The 15,093-nt window shown below is 45.4% G+C and overlaps 1 protein-coding gene across 7 annotated transcripts in view; it reads right to left on the bottom strand.

Annotated features, from left to right (window-relative positions):
• Nucleotides 1-15,093, bottom strand: part of PDZD2 (PDZ domain containing 2) — a 354,642-nt gene that overhangs the window by 317,260 nt on the left and 22,289 nt on the right. Inside the window, exon 3 of one of the 7 annotated variants that reach the window (XM_081301022.1) lies at nucleotides 9,042-9,160. The exons of the other annotated variants lie outside the window; for them this stretch is intronic. The gene's annotated coding sequence lies outside the window, so the exon portion shown is untranslated. The remainder of the gene's footprint in view (nucleotides 1-9,041; nucleotides 9,161-15,093) is intronic. 7 annotated transcript variants of the gene reach the window in all.

Raw genomic sequence — 15,093 nt, 5'->3', positions numbered from 1 at the left:
GGATTCAAATTCAAGTTGAATAATTAGCTCTATGGAAAAATCTATGACATCAATAATAAATGAATAACAACTGCTGTTCACAGCCCAAGATGATGGATGTCAGCCAAGTTTTGGTTGTTATTAGAAAAGAAAATGTATTCCCTGTAAGACAACTTCCCCAAATCAATATTATTCTTTCTTTCTTTCTTTCTTTCTTTCTCTCTCTCTCTCTCTCTCTCTCCTCTTCCTCCTCCTCCTTCTCCTCCTCCTCTTCCTCCCTTTTTTTTTTCTTAATCTGGGGAGGATTGAGCCCAGGCATTCTTAATCACTGAGCTACATTCTCTACCCTTCTTTTTATTTTGTGAGTAAGTCTAGTTGCTAAAGTTGGCCTTGAACTTGAGATTCTCCTGCCTCAGCCTCCCAAGTGGCTGGGATTACAGGTTTGAACCACCTTACCTGGCTCTTTCTTGCTTTTATAATGTCCTGAGCTAAGTAAGACACTCTGATACCAAGCAGTGATGTTACTAAATGCACTGGTGTATCCTGAATTGACTCCTGGAACACACAAGGACATTCACGAAATCTGAATAAAATGTGGAGTTGAGTTAGTGGAAATGTGCCATTATGGTTTCTTCATTTTGACAAATGTACCAGGTTATATAACAGCAGGGACGGGGGATGTGGCCTGGTGGTAGGGTGACTATCTACCATGTGTAAGGCCCTAAGGTTGATCTTCAGTACCCCCTCTACAAAAAATGGGAGAAAGAGGGAGGGAGAACCCTAATTCATAACTTTTCTGTAAATCTAAAATAATTCCAGAATCAAAAGTTCATTACAAATAAAACAGATGTTAGGTATTGATAATCCAACATTCTCAAGTCTTTAATGTTTATCACATGTTGAGGAAGGAAACAGAAGTAATTTTCCACCCAAGTGGCAGCTTAGAAACATTTAGTGGTAATCTGGCCACGGTCTCCATTCATGGAAAAAGCCAAAGTATTTGCAGATATGGTGATAATTATTTTACAGGTGTTGACCTTGAGGACAAGAAGCATGAGGGAGTCCTGAGAAGGAATTCAGATTTGGCCAATGCCCAGGACGAGTGTCAATAGTCAATCATTGTCTGTGAAGCCGGTCAGAGCAGCTCAGGCTAGACCAGTGGCTAAGGGGCATCTCTCTGAATGGCAGGAAGCAAGCTGCCCAGCTGGGCAAAGGCTCTCTGCACCCACAAGAGGCGGCATTTACAAACCCGTCAGGGCCTGGCGCTGGGTCAGGGATTCAAGGTCGAGCCAGCCTGCTTTCCAGAGAGCAGCAGAGTAATTGAGCTCATGTGTCCAGATGAGAGACCTGGCAGGCCAGGCTGTGGAGCCACAGGCCAGCTCCCGGCTGCCTGTGTGTGTTCGCCACCAGCCTCTGGCTGCAGAGACGGAGCCACGTGCAGGGTGATTCCAGCTCCTCCCAGCAGCACAGGAAGGCTTACCTTCCTGAGGGGGCATGAATGAGGAAATGTTTTTATTTGGCTTTCCAAGTGCGAAGCTCCTCCCCAGCTCTCAAGAGGCCAAATCCCACAGCCGGCCCATTCTTACCTCCCATTAGCAACTGCTTTATTCATGTCCCTATAACTGATTTCATTCATGTCCAGATCTAGTCTTCCTTCTTCTCTGATCTAAGGAAGTCTTTTTGTGTGATGTCTACAAAGCAAAGGTTTGCCTTCTTCTCAAAACCTACTCTATTCCATTGACAAGAGCCTTTGCTATAAAGGGAAACTAGAGTCACCATCAGATGTGTCCCCTAGGATCCTAGCAGATCCTGGCGGTGGGCAATGTTCAAAGGTTTGTGTGTTGGAAGCTTGGGTCTCATTGTGGTTAAGAGGCCCTATAACCTTTAAAGGGTGGGGCCTAGTGGGAGGTCCTGAGGTCATTGAGTGTGCTGTCATTGGAAGGAATTAAGTTTTCATGGGACTCTGAGTTAGTTCTTGTGAGAGAAAATTTTTGTAAAAGTGTAAGCCCTGCCTCTAGGTCATGTTGTGGCTTTGTGTCTCACCATGTGATCACTTTCTCTAATAAGTACTCCTATCATCGTGATACCAAGTGCTATGAGACCCTCACTAAAGCTCAGTCAATGCCAGACTTTTGGCTAAATAAACCTTTTTACTTATAAAGGTATCCAGCCTCAGGTACTTCATTATAGTAACAGAAAACAGGCTCATATAAGCAGTTAGTCAGCAGAAGACCTTGTCCTCTCCAGGTCCACCCACTAGCTAGTTCTTCAGTCATATCTACTTGTGAATGAATGATGAATGAATGAATGAGGACTTCACACGTTTCTCAATCACTTCATGAACCCAATAATAAACATAAAATAATCCTATGTCTAACATCTAAGCAAGAAAGTGTAAAAGATACATTTAAACTTCTGGAGCTGAATATTTGGGGGATTGTGGTAAGGCAAAATTTGACAAAATTCTATAAACTCTGCTTTTATATAAATTTAGTTATTCCCCGGAAAGCTTGAAGATGAGTTTAATGATCCTTGATTTATAGAGTCACTGTATTTACAGGATCTAAGAGAATTAATCAGAAGGGGAATTTTCAAAACTCTGATACTCATTCAGGGGAGGAAATAGATTAAAAATGGGTAAGTAGACATAAGTATATGACTCTAAGTCTACAGCTCATTTTCTAGAGGTTAGACATATCTGTTTTCTCATTTGTGAAAAGGTACTTATTTCATTGGCTGCTAGAGGGAGTAAGTTAAATTAGCTAATATTTACAAAGCATGGGGAACAGTACCTGGCATACTGTAAGCATGGCCTAAGTGTTTGTTACATTAAAAACATGGTTGGATCTGGGTGTCGTGGTACATGCCAGCAACTCAGGAGGCCAAGGCAGGAGGATTGTAAGTTAGAGGTCAGCCTTAGGAACTAAATGAGACCCTTTCTCCAAATAAAAATTAAAAAGGGCTGGAGTGATAGCTCAGTGGCAGAGCATCCCTGGGTCCAGGTAGATATCGTATAATACAGTACAATGACAAGTATCTTTTCAGGTCACAACAAGGTATCCCACAAGATACCTGGGAGCAACTCTGGTGTCCTTCTCAGAGACAATATCTCTCAGGTGAAAGACACAGCTGCCTTAACACACTTTTGAAAATCCTCAATATTTTAGAGGAAAACTTTTGACAGTATGAGCTATTGGAACTTAAACTTTAAGCATAAGCTACTTTGCAAAAGTGAAAAAATATTTTGCTTTCCATCAGAAAATGTGAAATCTGCCAATTCACTGTGCATCTTTCAGTCAAGAGCAAGGAAAAGAAGCAGAACCTTTAAAGTCATCTAAATAGGAAGATGGTACTCTGAGAAACACAGTCATCCCCCCTATCCATAGGGGATTAGTTCCAAGACCCCCAGGGGATTCCTGAAACTGCAGATAGTAACAATCCTTATATATTGAATATAATTTTTCCTCTATATACATATCTGTAACATAGTTTAATCTCTAAATTGGGGATAGCAAAAAATTAACAATAACTAATACTAAAATAGAACTATAGCAATGTATTACAATCAAAGTTGCATGAATGTGGATTCTCTCCCTTAAAAGACTCGAGTCAAGGTCAGGTGCAGTGGTGCACACCTGTAATCCTAGTAGCTCTAGAGGCTGAGCAGGAGGATCACAAGTTCAAAGTCAGCCTCTACAACTTAGTGAGGCCCTAAGCAACTTATCGAGACCCTAAGCAACTTAGCGAGACCCTGTCTCTAAATAGAAAACAAAAAAGGGCTGGGGATGTGGCTCAGTGGTAAAGTGCCCCTGGGTTCAATTTTTGGCACCAAAGGAAAAAAAAAGACTCAAGTCAAATACTAATATTTTCAGAACCAGGTTGACCACGGGTAACGGAAACCACAGAAAGTGAAACAGCAGATACGGGAAATACTCTCTGTCTCCCACACAAAAGAGAGCCCTTAATTAGTTCAACAGAGGGAGGCTCTGAAGCCAGAGACAACCATCTTGCCCACATCACCCTTCCCCAAAAGTCTGGCAGGGAAAACGTTTTATTACCAAGGGCCTCAAAATAGGACTGGGGATTACATACTGAGGACAGGACCTGGCTACTTCTCCCTTTGCAGCCAAAAGCAAAAATAAGAAATATACTTTAGGATGCCCAGTTGCTGGGATGAACCCCTCTAGAGGGTGCTGGGATGACCCCAGCTCAGAAGCATCATGTCACACAGCCCTTCACTGCCAGCACTCGGGGGGACTGCCCCCGAGCTTCTACCCATGTGGCAGTGTGAAGGACAGGCTCCCAGAGCACAACTCGGGACAACTCTTAAGGGGTCCCAGAGGGTTGGCTGACACTTTGCAGCCCAGTTTCTCCCTCTGCTCAGTCTCACCGCCTGCCCCTCTCCGTGAGGTTAGACCATGACCGTCCTCCCAGGAACTTCCTCTGGGAATATTCACCTGTTGGAACCCTACCTGCAACACACACAGGCCCTAGGGAACGTTCATCTGGCCAACACATCTGGGGTGTAACAAAAAGCATTACGGAGGTATCATTTAACTTATTTATAGCACACATTTTGTTACTTTTAACATAAGTATATATCCATGAAACCATCACTGCAATTTAGATAATGAGCAAACCCACTAACCCCCAAAGTTCTCTTGCATCCCTTTATAATCCCTCGCTCTCCCCTCTGTGCCATTGCCCACCCAGCCTCCCCAGCCTCCCAGAAAATACTGGTCAGCTTTCTGCTCTTCAAGATGAGCCTGCTGTCACAGAACAAGTTAAAATAAAAAATTTGAAAAGAGAGAGAGAGAGAGACATTTTTGGTGGGTACAGGATTCTGCTTTGTCGATTATTTCTTTGAGCACATTAAAGATATAATTTATTTGGAGAAAAAAAAAAAAAAAGATGAGCCTGAGCTGGGTGTGGTGGCACATGCCATAATCCCAGCAGCTCAGGAGGCTGAAGCAGGAGGATTTCAAATTCAAGGCCAAACTCAGCAATTTAGCCAGGGCCTAAGCAATTGTGATATTTGGTCAAAAGTAAAAAAAATTAAAAAAGGTTGGGGACATGGCTCAGTGGTAAGGCGCCCCTAGGATCCATTCCCAGTACCCACCCTCCACCAAAAAAAAAAAAAAAAAAAAAAAAACATGTGAGCCTGCACTTTCCAGAGTTTCTTATGAATGGATGTATATAGTATGTATTCATTTCATTTGGCTCCTTTTCACTCAGCATAAGTTCTCTGAGATTCACTCATCCCACTGCATTTCTTTGTATTGCTGAGTAGTATTCCATTCATGGATATAACTCCTGCATGGTTTTCTCCAAATTGTTCCCCAAAGCCTGTCACAAAACCAGAGAGGGTAGGACATGGTCATCACTCCCAACTGCCCAGGCTGTCGTGGGCTTGACAGTCACCCAGCCCTTCCTAGCACTGAAGCTTTGAAAGCATTAGGCTCTCATCAGCAACCCAACTGGAGGACGCTCCAAACCACTTTCCACTCTGCTCCCCAAGTAGAGCACCGCTCATTTTGTTCTTCATACAAACAGGGTGGGCCCTCACTGAGGATATAGGAAGGCCAGAACCATGGGAGGAAGAAGATACAAGCTGTGTCTCTGGACTTTTTGAAAAGAGTTCTCAAAGTCAAGCCCTTTTTGTTTGTTTGTTTTTTAACCTCCCCTGGGGAAGTCACATGCCTTCAAAGAGTCACTTGAATTGCTCTATAAGTTCCTTTCTCTTTACTCCCACTCACCTTCATTTCAGGTCCCACGCTGCCCCCAACCTCAGCTGCACACCCATCTATCTGGCCTTCACGTCGGTTTCAAGTCCACGCTACCTACCTCTCTCGGTCCCTCTTGTGCACAGACTGCTCCTTCTGGACCTTTGAGGCCTTTGGTGTGCACACAAGAACACTCTACTGATCCCAGGTTCTGACTTTTCGAGGAGGTTGAGTTACGAATGACTTTTTTTGGTTCATCCTCTGTGCTACCAATTTACAGTGAGTGATGGATTAGCTCCTGCTAAGTGAATAAATTCATAAATGAAATAAAAAAAATCCTTAAGGCTAAGTCACAGCCAGTCTGACATTTGTTCAAAGGGTGAACTTGGCACATAACAGGCCATTTTCCCTTCCTTTGATGAGTTGAGTACACACAGAATATCTTCTCACTGAAGTTTTTTGTGGATAAGGAATTCAAAGTTCTTCCAGGCATAAGAAAGCGGATAGAATTCCAGCCACCAAATGGACCACGTTTCGAGAGGACAAGGCCTTAGTTGAAGGGACACCTAAACTGGAACAACTGTTCTTTTGGCTCGTTCCCTTTTGGGAGTATATTTTCTATTCCACATAAAGTCCTTGGAACAATGCCTGGCTCCCAGTCATTGATCCTGTTATTATGATTCCTTTGATTAGAACCCATGCAGGCAGAGGCAGAGGTTAGCACACACCACAGTGCTTCTTCCTGGTGGTGGGCATGCCCCGCACAGCCTTTCTCCCCATCAGAGTAGGAGAGCCAAACCTCAGGGGTGAACTTGGGAAGTGGGGGTGGGGCCAGGAAGGAGGACACCAGCTTCCGGGCTTCAGTCCACCTCCAGCCCAGACACAACTGTACAATGTGATGTGGGGCCAACACTACCAGAAACAAATGGCGCCCGGTGGCCAGCCAAAGCCCTCTGCATACAGTCCTTTCTTTCAGGGGGACTGGCTGGTAGGAGATGGGATCTGAGGGTTTCTGGGTCCCCTGACCAAATTCCTCTTTATCTCTGTTCTACTCCTTCCCTTTCTATCATCTTCTCTCAGGCCGTAGCATCCAGGTCCCCCACAGATGGTGGAGCAACAGAACAGTGCCTTGGTGCCTTCTTGGGCTTTAGGCTGCTAATGTCCCACGTTTGAATCCTCCACACTGGCTTGCTGTGTGCCAAAGGGCAGTTCTCCCCTCTCTCTATTTACATTTGTAATCTTGAAGTAGCATCAGTACCAACGTCACATGGCTGTCACATGGGTTAAATGAAATCATGGGAATGGAGCTCACAGAGCTGTGCCCTCAACAAACAGCAGACATTAATGTTTTTATGATTATGACTTCCAAATGTTCCATCTGTCCCCAGACTCGATCCCTCTCCAACTTCTGCATTCTGTAAAAGTTCCCATTGCCACTGAGTTGCCCAGATGCAGAGGCATCCAAAAAGCCAGCCACAAAGCTCTGTCCTGTCCTCCTTCAATCCCTTCCCCTCCTACAGCTACCAGCCAAGTGCAGACATCACCATTTCTCGCCTCCACTTTTCTAATTGCCCAATTCAGTGGTTTCTAGACATCTGGATTTCAAAGACCAATAAAAGTTTTATAAATTATTGCTGGAACAAAACTATTTCAAACTTTTTTTTTTTGCCAGTAAAAGATACCAAATAAATAAATATAATTGAGAAACACCATACTTTCATTAATGACAAGTCAGTTTAACCTCTTCCAAAGCAGGAAGGCTATATGTGTAGCACAAAGCTTATTCTTTAAAATGAATATGTTTAGCTTTAAGAAAAACTCACTGTATTGACCTTACTCCCCTCATTTTTTGCTAGAATAAAATTTTCACCCTGAGTAAGTATCTGTTCACAGACAGCACTTGGAAGCCTGAGGGTCTAGGTGGTTTTCTAGACTGTCTTAGTCCATTCAAGCTGCTTTGTCAAAGTACTGCCATAAACCAGGTGGCTTCTGAACAACAGAGGTTTCGTGCTCACACTTCTGGAGGCTGCAAGTCCAAGATCAATCTGCCGGCAGATTCAGTCCCTGGTGAAGGACCTCTTCCTGGCTATGTCCTCACATGGTGGAGAGAGAGACAGACAGGAAACAATCTCTCTGGTGTGCTCCTCCCCATGGGCACTCATGTCATCGTGGGGGATCGACCTCCATGTCCTAATCACCTCCCAATGGCCCTTTCTCCAAAAACCCTCATATTGGAGATTAGGGTTCAATATGAATTTTGGAGGACACAAAATTCAGTCCCTAACACTGCCTGACCTCCCTGCTCTCTATCCCACAAAAATCTTCACAGAACTCACCTGATGTGCACATCCTTCCTACTGGAAAACCAAGGGGTCATATTCTGTTGTTAAGCGTAGGGCTCGTCAAACACAGTGTCCCAGGTCCAGCCAGTGGGAGTCCTCAATGTAGCAATTTGCATTTTAGAAACTGGAATGCTTTCCCTCCACCCCCAACACACCCTGTACTGTAGAGAGCACAGGCCTGTCCTAAGGACCCTACTGAAACAGTGGCCACACCTCAGAGACTTTATTCCACTTGAGATGCCCCATGGGGAACCCCAGCACTCGCCTGTAGAGACCTGCTGCTCCTTCTCCTCTCCCCTTACCAGAATACCTTCTTTGGGGGACTTTGCCAGAGAGTAGCCACTTTTCTTTCACCTCACTATCTCAAACCTTCTCACCAAAGCACTGGCAGAAAAGGTCTCCTAAGAATTTTTACTGTTCCTAACAATAGGAAACAGACAAGGGCTAAAAATAACCATGGGCAAAGTGACAGCATTTCTAGAAGTCTGCAAAGAAGAGTTTCATTACTAGAATAACTCCTGGGGTTTAATGATGTGTAAAGGGAGCCCCACCTCCAGCCCCATCTGCCTCAGGCCTTCCTGGTTCTGTTCCATAATTGCAGCTTCTGCTTTGGCTGTGAGAATCACCCCCTTCTCAGGTCCCCAGAGACTCCCTAAGACCTCCAGAGTTTCAGGCTGGCACATCTGGGCTTCTGACCTTCAAGTCTCCTTCCTTTTATTTTCCACCTTTAAAACTCATTTAAAAAAAAATGCAAGACTCAAAAGTTTAAGTGGGCTCTCTGGGGACCGAGAATGTCCCGGTGAGATCCGTGTACCTATCAAGGGAAAACAGATTTGCTGTCTCTCCCAGAAGAAGGATCACTCCTCCCTGGACAAGCAGGGCAGGAACACAGCTGGAGGAGGGCCTGGTAAGGGAGGGGAAGGGAGGGGAAGGGAGGGGAAGCAGCAGCCAGAGACTTAATCAACCTTGGGAATCAGAGGTAACCAGAGGGACTGACCCAGTTACCAGCACTTGCAGGGACAACTTCGTGACTTGAGTTCAACCAAATTTCTCCACTCACTGGAGGGTGGACTGTAACTGTTCAAAGTATCCACCCACTGGCAGCATCAGCATTACCTGGAAGGCAACAGAAATAGACTCAGGCCCCTCCCCAGACCTGCTGAATGGGCATTTCAACAAATCCCCTGCTGATTCACATGTACTCAGAGGTCTGGAAAGCAGTCTTCTAGAACATCTAGGTCAGGGGTCAAGTTTTGCCTCCTAGGGGGCTGGTGGCAGCTGACATCTTCGGTTGTCATTATAGAAGGTGCTGCAGGTATCTACTGAGTTGAGTCCAGGGATGTGACTAAAGACACAGGCAACCCATAACAAAAGATTATTCACCCCCAGATAACAAAAATGCCCAGGCTGAGAAACCCTGATGCAGGTGGACACAGCCAGGAGAGAAGGAGTTATCCTGAAGCCCAGCAGCTATTGAACTACAACCCCTGGAGGTGGCCTGAGGAATGTATTTTAACAAGCTCTCCGTGTGATCTGCATGCATGCATATTTCTGTGCTTCCAGATTTTGCACAGAGAAGCATTAGCATAGGCCATGGGGGCCTGTCCTCTGACAGCCATCACAAAGCTCAGGCTCCCCTAGGTCGGCCACTTGCCCAAGTTTCACACTGATAACAATGAAGATCTGGATCTGAAGAAGCATTGGCTCTAGAGGACAGGCAGGGCCACGGGGCTGGCACCACACTCTTTGCTACATGACTTCAAGGACAATGGCAGAGAGGTGCCATGCTGTGAGCACAGCATGCCAGGTTCCTAGTCCTGATGCTGATCACAAGGGTATCCTGGCATGACAATGCACAGGAAAGAACTAAATGCGCTCAGGCAACAAGGGCAACACTCCACAGTGTTCGATGTTGTGTCCTAGTGATGAGAATAAGGAAGACGTCAGTGATGGGGCTATTTTTAATCTATGCTTAGACTTCAGTGTCACCTCCTCTGGAAAGCCTTCTTAATGTCCCCTGATGAAGGCATCTCCTTGTGTTGCTCTTCTTCATTCCCGGGGCTCACCTTCCCATGGTCCTACTGTACTGTGAATTCTGGTAGTCTTCCTGCCCCACAGGACTGAGAATTCCTCAAGGGCGGGAGCTGGACAGTGACAGACGTGGTGGTCCTAGTCACCCTCCCTGGAGATCTCCTAAGGACACTTCTCAAACTTGACCTGAGGTTCTTCTGTCTCTGCCTGGGGATGGTCTCTGGCTGGGGAGGTGCCAGGGAATGAATGTCCTCAGAAGCAATGTGCATGCCATGAAGGAACAGCGGGGAGCCTGTGGCTGGATAACCAGAGACCACAAATCTTAGTGAGGCCATTCTGAGGTGTGGGCCCCACAGACTCCTAGATCCACAGAGGGAGGCACCCTGGCTGACTTGCAGTCATCTCATCAGCAGTGCCTTATCAGCTTCGTCCCTTCTTCCCCCAACTCCCCATTCCGCACCACAGTGTCTGCACCAAATCCCTGGCCAGGGTCTGCTTTGCAGGGACTCAAACTAAGACAAGTATTTTGTTCATTGCCGAATCCCCAGTATTTAGCCCCCTCCCTGACATAGTAGCAACACACACACACACACACACACACACACACACACACACACACACACAGTATTTTAAAAAGTATTAAAAGTCCTAGTATAGGAACTGGGGTTGTGGCTCAATGGTAAAGCGCTCGCCTCACACGTGCGAGGTCCTGGGTTCGATCCTCAGCAGCACCACATAAAAATAAATAAAATAAAGGTATTGTGTCCAACTACAACTAAAAAAAAAAAAAGTCCTAGTATGCTTTGAAAATTCTAAAACAACAGCAATCAAAAAACTAGCAAAAACCCTTTGATGGCTGGTGTGATGGAAACCGGCAGAATAACTGCATTTCTTCTCTTTGAGTTTTTGTCAAAATACTCTAAAGGGACTGGGGATGTCATGGTAGAACACTTGCTTAGCATGTGTAAGGCCCTAGGTTCCATCTTCAGCACTACAAAAATAAACCAAAACTCCTTAAAAAAAAATAGTCCCCACCTACAGCAACCCTTAAATATCTAATAATCATGTAGGAAAAGAGGAAGGCTCTGGAATCCAGTAGAACAAAGCTGGAATTCCTAGCCCTGCTACTTCCTTATCTCCTCCAGCTTCAGTATTGTCACCTATAAAATGGGAATAAAACTGTACCTGCTTTCAGGGTTGTGAAGAAGATTCCATGAGAGAAAGGAGTTTTAAAAGGATTTATTAGGGCTGGGGATGTGGCTCAAGCGGTAGCGCGCTGGCCTGGCATGCGTGCGGCCCGGGTTCGATCCTCAGCACCACATACCAACAAAGATGTTGTGTCCACCAAGAACTAAAAAATAAATATTAAAAATTCTCTCTCTCTCTCTCTCTCTCTCTCGCTCTCTCTCTCCTTCCTCTCTCACTCTCTCTTTAAAAAAAAAATAAAATAAAATAAAAGGATTTATTATAGTGCTGACCCAGAACAAACTTTCTTTTTTTTTTCGGAGGAGGTACTAGGAATTAAACTCAGGTGCACTCAGCCACTGAGCCACATCCCTAGCCCTATTTTGTATTTTATTTAGAGACAGGGTCTTACTGAGTTGCTCAGCACCCCGCCTCTGCTGAAGCTGGCATTGAACTCGCAATCCTCCTGCCTCAGCCTTCCGAGCGCTGGGATTACAGCACCACTGCGCCCAGCCAGAATAAACTTTCAATAAATGTATTCAATGTTACTATTAGCATTATTATTATTTCATTATCCATTTTAAGCAGTCTGCATGTTTATTCAGGTGATGAATGAGAGCAGAGTGCCAATTATATAATAGACGCCCAACCAATTATTACTGAATGAACAAAGTGATAATCCAAAAGTAGAACACACACACACACACACACACACACACAAAAAAAAAAAAACCTGACAAAACCCTCTTATTTTGCAAAAGCTCTTTCCAATTTTTTTTTTCCTGTTAATTGATCCCACCTCTATTACTAAAAAGCTATGTAAACTTAGGAATGTCACAATCTGTCTGAAGTCCCACCTGTAAAAGTTGGATCAGGGTTAGATCATTTCTAGGCCCCTCTAGGCCTTCACTTAGAGATAAGAGAACCCCTGGGCAAGGAGAGTCAGTCCACACAGGAGGTCAGGCAGAACAGGAGAAGCTGGTGAGCTTCCGGCTCAGCCTCTGTACAACTGACTTTAGAGGCTGGTCACTTGTTGTCAAGGCAGGCTGTTTGTGCATGGCTGGATATTAAGCAGCATGTTCACTCATGAGGTGTCTCCAGCACACTCAGTGACAAAATCAGCCCAGTGAAGAACCCCTGCAGTAGAGGTAAGCCACAGGCAGATAGGAGCCCTGGGTCCAGCCCTAGTCCCACACAGGGGTGGGTCAATGCTGGTCCTTTGCTTCGGTCGCTCCGTTTTCATTGTTATTAGAACAGCAACAACAACAAAAATAAATAAATAGATAAATAAATAAAAAGAAACACCTACCACTTTCTACCTTTTTCTCTAGCTATTTCTATCCTTTCCCCGTCGTCCTTCATTCTCTACTGCACTCCATTAAAAAGCAGGCACTCTGGAAACAACCAAGCATTCACTGCAGAATTAGAATTATTTTGTTTTCCCCAGTCTATCATTAGCCATATTTGCCTGCAAATAAGATTGATGTTTTTTAAAGCTCATGTACTCATAAGCCCAGAACATAACCCCCTCCTGGGTTATCACTAACCACTTATGACATTAGGAACAGCAGGAGACACAAACTCCAAAACCCCAAATGATCCTGACATGCAAATATGTCATAAAACTCAATGAAGGCAGAAGATTGCACAGGATTTATTAGCAATGGAGCGGCTATTAACTGGAAAGATCAGAGGAGTTTTCAGGCAATGGTCAAGGGTGAGGGGGACATGAGACCAGAGTTCTCTACTGAAAGTCAGTACACCCTCCGGGGCCAAGGGCTTGCCTGAGGGTGCATGGCACCATGATTGGAGGAACAGAAAGAAGCAGTTTGATGCTCTACCAATTTCCAAGTGGACTTCTCTGAACAGGGTAGTGACTATCACTATCAATTCGTCCCTTTATACCAAAGTGTAAAGTCTGGACATCAGACCTCCAGGGCCCATGTGTAGACTAAAGAAAAGAATTAATCTGTCAAGGAACTCTGCTCTCTCCACACGCCTCCTTCCACCTCCTGGAGCAGAGGTCAGCATCAGTTCTCAAGTAGCCCCAGCCCCACTGTCTCCTGCCTTCTGGATCTGGGGTCACCGATGCCATCACTGGTCTTCAGAGAGGAGCCATGACAGGGAGGACTCCTGCATGGCCCTGCTTGTCACCCCCATCCGGGTCCTTGCACTTGCTGGACCTCTTTCAACAGCTCCCCCTCCCTGAAATTAGTGGCCACCTCCATCCCATGGTCCAGGCTTCTGCTCAAATGTCACTGTCCCAGAGCAGCCTCCCGACTCCCATGAGTGAAGACTGGGGCGTCACTCTCTGTTATGGTTTCCATGTGAGGTGTCCCCAAAAAGCTCACGTGTGAGACAATGCAAGAACAAGGAGAAATGATTGGGTTGTAAGAGTCTTAACCCTATCAGTGATTTAATCCTCTGAAAGGGACCAACTGAGGGGGAACTGAATGTTAGGGTGTGGCTGGAGGAGATGGGAATCGGGGCATGACTTTGGGTATCTATTTGTAACCGTCCACTGGATTTTCTCTCTGCTTCCTGATCACCGTGATGTGAGCTGCTTCCCTCTGTCGCCCTCTCCTGCCATGGTGTTCAGCCTCACCTGGAGCCCCGAGGAATGGAACTGGACTCAGACCTCTGAAATCGTGAGCCCTCACAAACTTTTCCTCCTCTATAGTTGTTCTGGTCAGCTCCTTTAGTCACAGCAGAGAAAAAAAAAAAAACTGACTAAGACATTCCCTGACCCTTAAATGGCTCTATTTTTCTTCAAGAAGCACTTGGCTCTCCTGAAGTTACAAGGCAAGTACTGACATTGACTTGTCCTTGTGCCTTCCTCCTGGAAAGGGAACACCATGAGGGATGGGGGTTCTGAGTGTCCTGCTCACCCCGAATCCCTAGTGCCAGAAGGAACACAGTAGGTCTCTATCACGATCAGGTGACTAAAAGGATGGGTGTCTGGGCTTGGGCTGAGAGATCACAAGAAAAACTTGGGTGCCTGAGAGACTGAAGGCTCCTAAAAGGCTACTAATTGAGAAGGGATCCACTGACCTTTAAAATGAATCCCTTAGCTTGGATACTTTGTCTTCAGTTCGCATCTCTGTTTATTTTCATGGCAAAATGATTTTCTCATTAGCCCAGCCCCTGCTTCAGTGGGGAAGAAGAAATGGGTAATGTCCTGCAGACAACCCATGGGCTTCGCATGGTCTTCTTCCTAATCCATCCTACTAAGTTTTTTTTCTGAGTACCCAGTTCCCTGGTCTATTTTTGGGTGACTCTAATGGTAACCTAAACAGAAGAAGCAGTCATCACCTCGTAAATGCAGGTCAGCAGGCCCCTTGCATGTATGAACTTGTCAAAATAATCACACCAGGTACTTTTCCTGGAGATCATTAAAAATAATTAGTAAGAAAATATTTTTTGAATAAGGAGATAAATTCAGCTGCAGGAGAAACATGCTCATTTCTTATACCCTAAAATTAAAACCTGATGCTCCTTTATAAGACCCTGTTGGAATAGGAAGGTGCATTCCATGATTGCTCTGACCCTGGAGGATTCCACACTCTGCCCTCCAGCTTCAGCTCTAAGTCCAAGGTTGGCTGGATAACCATCTCCTTCTCTTCCCTGGATGAAGAGGACACTGTGGCCAAGGAAAGCATCTGCCCCCCATTTGGATATTTCATTCCTTAACCAGCATGTGGAAAATTGCCTCGATTATTCTCTGATGGAAGTGTAGGCTCCTGAATTGAAGTGGCCTGAGCCCCCCAGGCCGCCTCTCCACATGCAAAGGGCTGGATTGCTCTCCTTCTAGCTACTGGAAGGTGCAAAGACCC

The sequence above is a fragment of the Spermophilus citellus genome (genome assembly GCF_964194105.1).
Source record: "Spermophilus citellus genome assembly, chromosome: 1".
NCBI lineage: Eukaryota > Metazoa > Chordata > Mammalia > Rodentia > Sciuridae > Spermophilus > Spermophilus citellus.
Note: the sequence above shows the minus strand (reverse complement) of the source record. Positions and strands in the feature narration are given on the sequence as shown.